The sequence below is a fragment of the Grammomys surdaster genome, unplaced genomic scaffold (assembly GCF_004785775.1).
Source record: "Grammomys surdaster isolate TR1022 unplaced genomic scaffold, NIH_TR_1.0 126163, whole genome shotgun sequence".
Taxonomy (NCBI): domain Eukaryota; kingdom Metazoa; phylum Chordata; class Mammalia; order Rodentia; family Muridae; genus Grammomys; species Grammomys surdaster.
This window is the reverse complement of record NW_021620970.1, coordinates 3,473,907-3,483,101: the sequence shown is the minus strand read 5'-3', so window position 1 is coordinate 3,483,101 and position 9,195 is coordinate 3,473,907. Positions and strand designations below refer to the sequence as shown.

The window sequence follows — 9,195 nt, the reverse complement described above, 5'->3', positions numbered from 1 at the left end:
GAGGAGAGCAACAATACCAACCAACCAGAGCTTCCAGGGTCTAAACCATCAGCCTGGGAGCACTTAGGGAGGGATCCATGGCTTCAGCTGTATATGTAAGGGTGGAGGGCCCTGCTGGGCATAGGTGGGAGAAGAGATCCTTGGTTTCCTGAAGGCTGGATGCCCCAGGGGGTGGGAATTTGAGGGTGGGGAGGTGGGAGTTGGGGATAAGTAGGGGTATATCCTCAGAGAAGCAGAAGGAGGGGTGAGGGGATAGGGGGTTCCTGGGTGGGTGGTGGATGGGGTAAGGGGATAACATATGAAATGTAAATAAATCATCCAATAAAAAGAAAAAAAAGAAATGTCTTCAAATGTCTGCCACTTTCAGTTAGGATACATTGACCTGTTATTATATATTTTGAATTCAAGTCTCTTATGTTTTTACTTTTGATATTCTGTCCCTTGACTATCACATCTTTATTTTGGTGAATTCCAATTTTTATTTTTCTTATTATTCTTCCATTTATCATATTTTAGAACCCTATTGTATTTCACACAAATAATTTTTGTTCTATGTTTTTTTTTCTTTTTTTTTTTAATTTCTTTTTTTTTTGAACATGAAATGCTTTTTTATAACGTGTTTTACAAGGGGAGGGGGTAAGAGGGTCCAGGTGGTGGAAAAGTACAAAATCTTCTTGGCCTGTGCCTTGAAACATGTCATGGTCTATATGGTACACTGCCTTGAATTATGATCTACCTGCAGTTCTTCAGAAGATATGGTACACTGCTTGAGTTATGGTCTCCCTGCTATTCTTAAGAAGACATGGTACTCTGAAAAATATGGAATGCTTCACGAATTTGCGTGTCATCCTTGCGCAGGGGCCATGCTAATCTTCTCTGTATCGTTCCAATTTTAGTATATGTGCTGCCGAAGCGAGCACTTGTTCTATGTTTTTTAGAGGAATTTAATAGCTTTATTTCTTACACTTATATCTCATTCCATTTTAGATTTATTCTGCTATATAGATATAAAGAATGGAAGACTAAATACTGTAGATTTGCTGATAATATCACCAACATCCCCATTAGAGAGTTTGAATGCCATTGGTGAAAATCAATTGACCATAGTGTTCAGTTTTATTTCCAGAATGTAAATTGTATTTAACTGACAAACATTCCCTATGTTGTTTTTATTACTGTAACTTTGCAGGGATATTTTATACCATAAAATATGAGTACTTTGAATTTTCCCTCTTTCCAGATGGTTTTAACTATCAAAACTAATATGTTAGTTATTAATACAAATTAAACATGTGGAAAATGGGTATTTTGCAGAGATGGTGGTAAATTTGTTGATTAGTCTAGGATGTATTGCTATCTTAAAAATGAGTTTTTCTAATCAAGGAAACACAAAATGTGTTTCGATATATACAGCTTCTTTATTTCCTTAAAGTAATTTTCAGAGCTTCATTTTTAATTTTCATAATTACGTTTATTTTTATTTCTGATTTGTGAGTGTGTGTGTTTGTTTGTATGAATGCTCTGTGCAAATAAGTCCCTGCAGAAGCCAGGAGATGGCTTTAGATGCTCTGCACCTGGAGACACAGGCAGATGTGAGCAACTCAGCATGGGTGCTGAGAATCAAACCCCAGTGCTCTGAAAGTATTCTAAGCAATAACTGTTCAACCATCCTCCAGCCCCAAGCTTTCATGCTTTTGATTATACAAGTATTGCATCTATTTTTCTAAATAAACTCTTAGATTTTTTTCTTGAGAAAACAATCTTCATGGGATAATTTTATTATTATAATATTGAAATTGCTCATTAATGTGTGCAGAAATTCAATTTGTTTATCAATATTTGTCTTATAACTAACTGCTTGTTGGGCTAATTTAGTAGTTTTAAAAGTTTAGTTTTAGAACATTTGATTATCTTAAAAATTTCAAGTCTATTATGTCAATCACAACACATATGTTATATGTACTTATACCTTTGTTCTCTTTCAATGCAATTGTCACTTTTTCTTTTCTTTCTTTCTTTCACCTCTCTCTTGTTTTCTTGACTAATTGCATGTACAAAACTGAGTACAATATTAATCAGATTATTTTAAAAATATATACTAATCTTGCTCCTGATTTTAAAATTGCCATATTTCTTCTGTTTCTTTGTTTGTCTGGGGGACAAAGTCTCATAGATTCAAAGCTGGTATCAAAAACTCACCGTGTAGCTAAAGCTGATTTTGACCTTCTGATTCTCTGCTCTCTTTCCCAAGTGCCAATATTACAGGTATATGCCACTGTTTCCATCTCAGTTTTTCTTTAATTTTTACCTGAGATGACTAACTATGGGCTTTTTCTACAAGTTTACACATCAGGTTGAAAAAGCTATATTTCTTTTCTAAGTTGTTAAGCTTTCTAATTTTAACCAAGAAGGAGTTACGATAAAGGTGAATTGAATTAATTAATTAAATGATCTTATTAAACTTCCTTATATTCCATTAATTCCAGTTATATTGATTAGGTTTAGTATGCTAAGTCAATCTATCATTCTTGGAATATACTCCATGTTGATGAGTATAATATTTTATTTTTTTAAAATTCAGTTTACTATTATTTTGCTGAGAAATATTATTTTTATTTGTTTTGTGCATATGTATGTGGTGTGTGTGTGTGTCTGTGTGTGTGTGTGTGTTTATTTTAGGACTTACATGTAGATCAGAGGAAATCTTGGGAAGTCCACTGTGTTTTCCTGCTGTATAAGTCCTGACGATGGAACTCAGGTTGTTTGGCTTGATGACATGCACCTTACCTGTGGAGAGTCTTACAAGCCATTGGTGGGATTCTATCTGTGGATCCTGGCTCTGATTCTCTAGATATAAGTAGAACTATGGCCCCTTTTTTGGAACTGATGGAGAAAATTACATAAAGACACAATTGATCAAAGTATTGAAAACCACTGATCATGTAGTATCCAATCTCTATGGAAAAATTTACAACACAGCCCCTACACCTAATAATCAGGTAACACTGAAGAGGAGGCAGAAAGATTTTAAGATCCTGGGTACCTGTTGACAGGTAGTGCTTTCTATACAAGAGAGAGTACCTATAAAATTCTCAGCAGCATAGTTGTCTAACAAGCCCTGAAAATTGATAACACCAATTGAAAAGCAAATGTGAATTGGGGAAATCTCGCACAATGTTCCACATCCAAGTGAAGAGCTATAATCGATTAAAGATACTAAGAGAAATAATTATTTTTTTAAAGAATAAGTCCTTTTATAGGCTAACTAATTCCCAACAGTCATTTCTGAACACATATACATGAGTAACAAAAAGTGAGCTCAGATTGTATATATATGTAGATAGATATAGATAGATATAAATTATATTTATATATTTATAAATTTTGTATATATGTATATAAGTAAATAAAATTTATTAATAAGATGACATGAAGGGCCTCCACTCCCATTGCTGTCAGACAAGGCCCTTCTCTGCTAGATATGTGTCTGGAGCCAAAGATCCCTTTAGGTACACTCCTTGGTTGGTGATCTAGGCTCTGGGAGACTTGAACGGTCAGGCCAGCCTATGTTGTTCTTCAAATGGAGATATAGTCCTCCTCTACTCCTCCAGTCCTTCTGCCACCTCCCCCATCAGGTTCCCTGAGTCCAGTCTGGTGGTAGACTCCAAGCATCTGCCTCTGCTTTGGACAGTTGCTGGCCTGACCACTCAGGAGCTGCCACATTTGGTTCCTGTCTGCAAGTGCCTCTTGACCAAGACAACAGTAATGGGTTTGGTGTCTACAGACATGATGTATCCTCAAGTGGGGCTGTTCAACAGTTGGCCCTTCCTTCAGTCTCTGTTCCATATTTTGTCCCTGTTTTTCCTTTGGATAGAAATATTTCTGGATTTAAAAAAAAAATCTTGGGGAAGATTGATGCCGCAGAGTAGGAAATTCTGTAGTGGTGGGTAGGAGAGTGCAGAAGGATGCGGGAGAACTTTCTTACAGGGAACAGGAAGGGGAGAGGGTAGATATGCAATGGGGGGTGGCAGGGTAGGTAACTGGGATATATTTTGAGATGTAAGCAAATGGAATGATGAATACAAATTTAAAAAGAAAAAATATGCCATGAATTTGACAAGGAGCAAGTGAGGAGAATGCAAGGAGCTGCAGGGAAGAGCTGTTCGTAATGGTAAATAGGTAATCCATGCACAAAAATATAAAAAGAATGATGAAACTCAAGTAAATTTAAAGAAAACATTGGTTTCACTGATAAAGAAATGGAAAATAAGTCAGACAACATGACACAATCTACATTTCCAGTATTTTAGAGGAGAATGTTGACTGCAAGACCAAACTCTGTGCCAGCAAGTTCTACACCAATGTGGATAGCACAATGAGAACCTGTATACATAAATAAATAAGCAAATTCCTTCTGTAAGTTATCCTTGTAGCTTTCTTGCAGGGAAAAGAATTGTCCCATTAACATAGAAGACATTAAAGGAAGGATAAAAATTTGGAATCTATATAATATCCTAGTTGATACCTTAAGTGAAACAGAATCATTAGGAAAAATATACTCTCCTATGACTTACTAGTCAGCAATAAATGAGAAAAAATATACAATGGCAAATTTAATAAATTTTACAAGGCAACTTAGACATCTGGCAGACACACATATTTAAAGAGCCAGAGCAGGGTAGAATCTCTAATGGAGACTCACAATATAAGACCTAATGGAATCAGAAATAATAGAAAAATAAGGAAACCTGGAGAAATTGCTGCTATATTTTGATTTTGATATTTTTCTGAAGAAGAAAATAGTTGATATTGTTAATAGAGCCTTAGAGGCTAAGGAACAAAAATTCATTTCATGACTGAAGTCTCAAGGTTAAAGGATCCATGTCCAGTATCTTGATAAGATTTGCTGCAGTAGGGTTATGTGTGCCATGAGTCGAAAGTGCTGCCTGGGAGGACACAGGATACAGAAGGTTGACTCTTTTCTCATTTTTCTTCATCTCCATATTGATCCATTTTATATTTGAAGAAGATTCAACTTTTCTTCCATGTGCCAAGGAGAACAATGGTCTCTGAAGGCCAGCTTGGGGAGGGTAAGCTTATTTTTATATTTTGTATATTTTACATTTTATGCATACATATATATATTGTATATAATATATTATGTCATATTTTACATACAATTTGTGTATTTATATACAATATATTGTCTCAGGGAATCCACAAATATAATACACCATATTAATACTGATAAAACTCTTTCCATTGTGTTATTGGCAGAAGGTATTACAGAATTCAAAAAATGCAATTTTATATTTTTTAATTTGATGGCATGTTAGAATAGATTTTATGATAATATTTTTACTAACCATTGTTATATTTTTAATATTACATTTTGAAATTTTTGTTTAATTACTGATTCCTTTTAAAAATAATTTTTATTGATTTATTTGGCTGGGATTTTCTTCTCTTGTTTCCCTTTATCTCAGACTGGAAGACTTCTAGATTTTGAGTAAGATTCAACTTCTACATATCAACTCTGAGTAGTTTCTTTTCAGCTGCATATGCTCCATCTCTCTCTGTAAACCATTTTAGAATTAGTTGCCAGTGTTGTGACACATTTCTTTCTAATTAATTCAGCAAGAAACATTAATCATCTGTGAACAGAGATATCTTCTTACATAATCACGGGAAAGTTGCCATACAAGGCACATTTAGCATTGATACCATCTTTTATGTAATATAAATTGTATTTTAAATTCTACTGACTGTCAAGTGTGCCAGTAATATCTTTCAGAAACTAGAGACCCTAAGAAGCAAAGAAATTCCTGTATGTTTTGTTTCTTTGAATTACAAACTCTCTAAGATATTTTGCTTTTAAAAAATTACAATAATATTGACATTTGTAAAAGTCCACTGTAAACTGTTTTTTACGGATTGGCTTCCTGTTTTCTGTGATTAGATGAAGATAAAGATAATTAGGTGAAAATATCACTGAAGTCACAAGTTCACGTATTTACAGAACAGGTTCTGTAAATCTATTGCATAGTGGCTGAAACTAATTTTATTCAATTAGCTAAAAAATTATCTCAATTTATCTTTAAAAACACATTTTCTGTGATTAATAATTTATGAAATAATACATTAAAAGCTGCATAAATATCAGTGGCTCAAAAACATTTTATCCAATGTTTCAATAATCTGTTCAGGACATTTTTTGATTGTAATTTCTATGGCCTCTGTAAAATGCTGACTTCTAAATCTATATTTTCTTTTATATGTAATAGAATATTTGAAGTTGTGTATTTCAGAATGAAAACAATTTTCTCCAAATTCTCATTTTTTTCTTGTTTTAAATAATTACTTACACATATCAATGTATTTACATTTACTTCAATATCGTCTAAATGTTTCTATATCCTAAAATTTCATATTTTGGAATTAAATATTCAGTATGATTGCTCACAAAGATGGGGCATTTAGTAAGTAATTTAGACATAGACATTCATTTACATAATGGAGCCAGGCTATTATAGGAAATTTTACAGCAACCTGAGAGCCTGAGAGCCCATTTGTTTGGGTCTCTCTATATAATCACTTACACACACACACACACACACACACACACACACACTTGGAAGTTTGAGAATATATATATATATATACTCTCTCTGAAAAATGTACCTAGTAATGTGTTACCAAATTGGGAACCCCTTTCATCATCTATACATACACTCCACTCCAAAAAATGGGAAAAATTTCTCTTTAATAACCATCAAACTTAGACAGATTCTAGTCAATCATACCATAGTCTTTGTCCACAAAGTGAAATTTTATAGAGATTTCTCTATCATCTGATGTCTATGCATAACTGCTCATACTAGGTAGAGATCATTCATAGTATAAAAGAAGTCCTATAACTTAAATATGTCAGTCAAATTATAGGACAATCTAAACTGTATCTTTCAGTAATGAACACCTTCTTCATTTTAAACCTGACCAAGAAAAGCCCAAGACTCTAATTGTTCCTACCTATGCCAACAAATAGAATGATTCTCTAATGATGGCTGGATAAGACACTGAGTTTTTTGAATGTTCAGTGCTTGGGATGTTCTCTTTTATCTCTTGTTTTCTGTTAGTGAACTCTGCCTCAGGTCCTATTCAAGTCCTTAAATTTTTCATTCCCAGAATTCTCTCAGTTTTTTTCTTTTTATCGATTTTTTTTCATTACCATGTGTTGAGCAGTTTTCCTCATATCCTTTCACCATTTGTTTCTGTTCTCCTGGATTTCTTTCAGGGATTGATTCATTTCCTATTTAAGAACCTCTATCGGCCTGGGGCCTGGCCTGGCCGGGGCGTCGGCAGCGGCTGTCATCTTGGCTTCCCACGGAAAGGCAGTCTCCCTCCCTTCCTCCCTCAGGACCGAGGGCGGCCCAGGCCAGTGCATGGTCAGCTAGCTCACATCTCTATTCCCGGCCTCTTAGCAGCACAGAACGGACGGCAGCAGCGGGCGAGGAGGAAGATGGCGGCCTGTGTGGTGGACTGTGGCACGGGATATACAAAACTAGGATATGCTGGAAATACAGAACCACAGTTTATCATCCCATCATGTATTGCCATTAAAGAGTCTGCAAAAGTGGGTGATCAAGCCCACAGGAGGGTGATGAAAGGTGTGGATGACCTAGACTTCTTCATTGGTGATGAAGCAATAGAAAAGCCTACATATGCAACAAAGTGGCCAATCCGCCATGGCATAGTTGAAGACTGGGACTTAATGGAAAGGTTCATGGAGCAAGTGATTTTTAAATACTTAAGGGCAGAGCCTGAAGATCATTACTTTCTTTTGACTGAACCTCCACTGAATACCCCAGAAAACAGGGAATATACTGCTGAAATAATGTTTGAGTCCTTCAATGTTCAGGCTTGTACATTGCTGTGCAGGCTGTTCTTGCCGTAGCTGCATCCTGGACCTCAAGACAAGTAGGAGAGCGGACGCTGACGGGTACAGTAATAGACAGTGGAGATGGAGTCACTCATGTCATTCCTGTGGCTGAAGGATATGTTATCGGCAGCTGTATTAAACACATTCCAATCGCAGGAAGAGATATAACATATTTTATTCAGCAACTGCTGCGAGATCGAGAAGTAGGAATTCCTCCTGAACAGTCCTTGGAAACTGCGAAAGCAGTGAAGGAACGCTACAGTTATGTCTGTCCAGATTTAGTAAAAGAGTTTAACAAGTATGACACAGATGGGTCAAAGTGGATCAAACAGTACACCGGAGTCAACGCCATCTCAAAGAAAGAGTTCTCCATTGACGTTGGCTATGAGCGATTCCTGGGACCCGAGATCTTTTTCCATCCAGAGTTTGCTAATCCAGATTTTACACAACCTATCTCAGAAGTTGTAGATGAAGTCATTCAGAATTGCCCCATTGATGTCCGGCGTCCTCTTTACAAGAACATTGTCCTCTCTGGTGGTTCAACCATGTTCAGGGACTTTGGACGTCGTTTGCAAAGAGATTTGAAGAGAACTGTAGATGCCAGGCTGAAGTTAAGCGAGGAGCTGAGCGGTGGTAGATTGAAGCCCAAACCTATTGATGTACAAGTTATTATACACCACATGCAGCGGTATGCAGTCTGGTTTGGAGGGTCAATGCTGGCTTCCACGCCTGAGTTCTACCAAGTATGCCACACCAAAAAGGATTATGAAGAAATTGGACCTAGCATTTGTCGTCACAATCCAGTGTTTGGAGTCATGTCTTAAAGTTGACTCCTTGTTTATTGGGGTTAGGGAGATGGAAATGAGATAATCTTTCTGATGACCTGTTTTTTGTCTGAATGGATGGTTCTGAGGTTTTTACCCAAACATGATCGTACAGGAATATTTAATGAGTGTGTCAACATGCAGATGTAGAAGAGAGCCAAGACGATTGTTTTCCTTTAGGTTGAATATTTGAATCTTATGTGTAACAAAAAAGAAATGGGTTTTAGTTCTTTCTGTGCCCTGATATTTTGTATATTATTGACTTCGCCAGTGTGCTGGGCTCTGTGGGTGTGTAGAGAGCTCTGTAATGCCTGATTGGGCACTGCTGAGGGAGCAGTGCCGAAGCTTGTTTATATTTCATACTTTTTTTATACTTTGAGGAAAAAAAGTCAAAGAAAAACTGTAGTATTGGAGGGAAACAATGTGACCAAG

The 9,195-nt window shown here is 36.1% G+C and overlaps 1 non-coding gene and 1 pseudogene across 1 annotated transcript; one reads left to right on the top strand and one right to left on the bottom strand.

Moving 5' to 3' along the window:
* Positions 1–813: 813 nt before the first annotated feature.
* On the bottom strand, positions 814–920 carry LOC114612527. The gene has a single exon (XR_003710034.1). It is a non-coding gene; the product is annotated as a U6 spliceosomal RNA (small nuclear RNA).
* Positions 921–7,519: 6,599 nt separating this feature from the next.
* LOC114612491 lies at positions 7,520–8,924 on the top strand (annotated as a pseudogene).
* Positions 8,925–9,195: the final 271 nt, after the last annotated feature.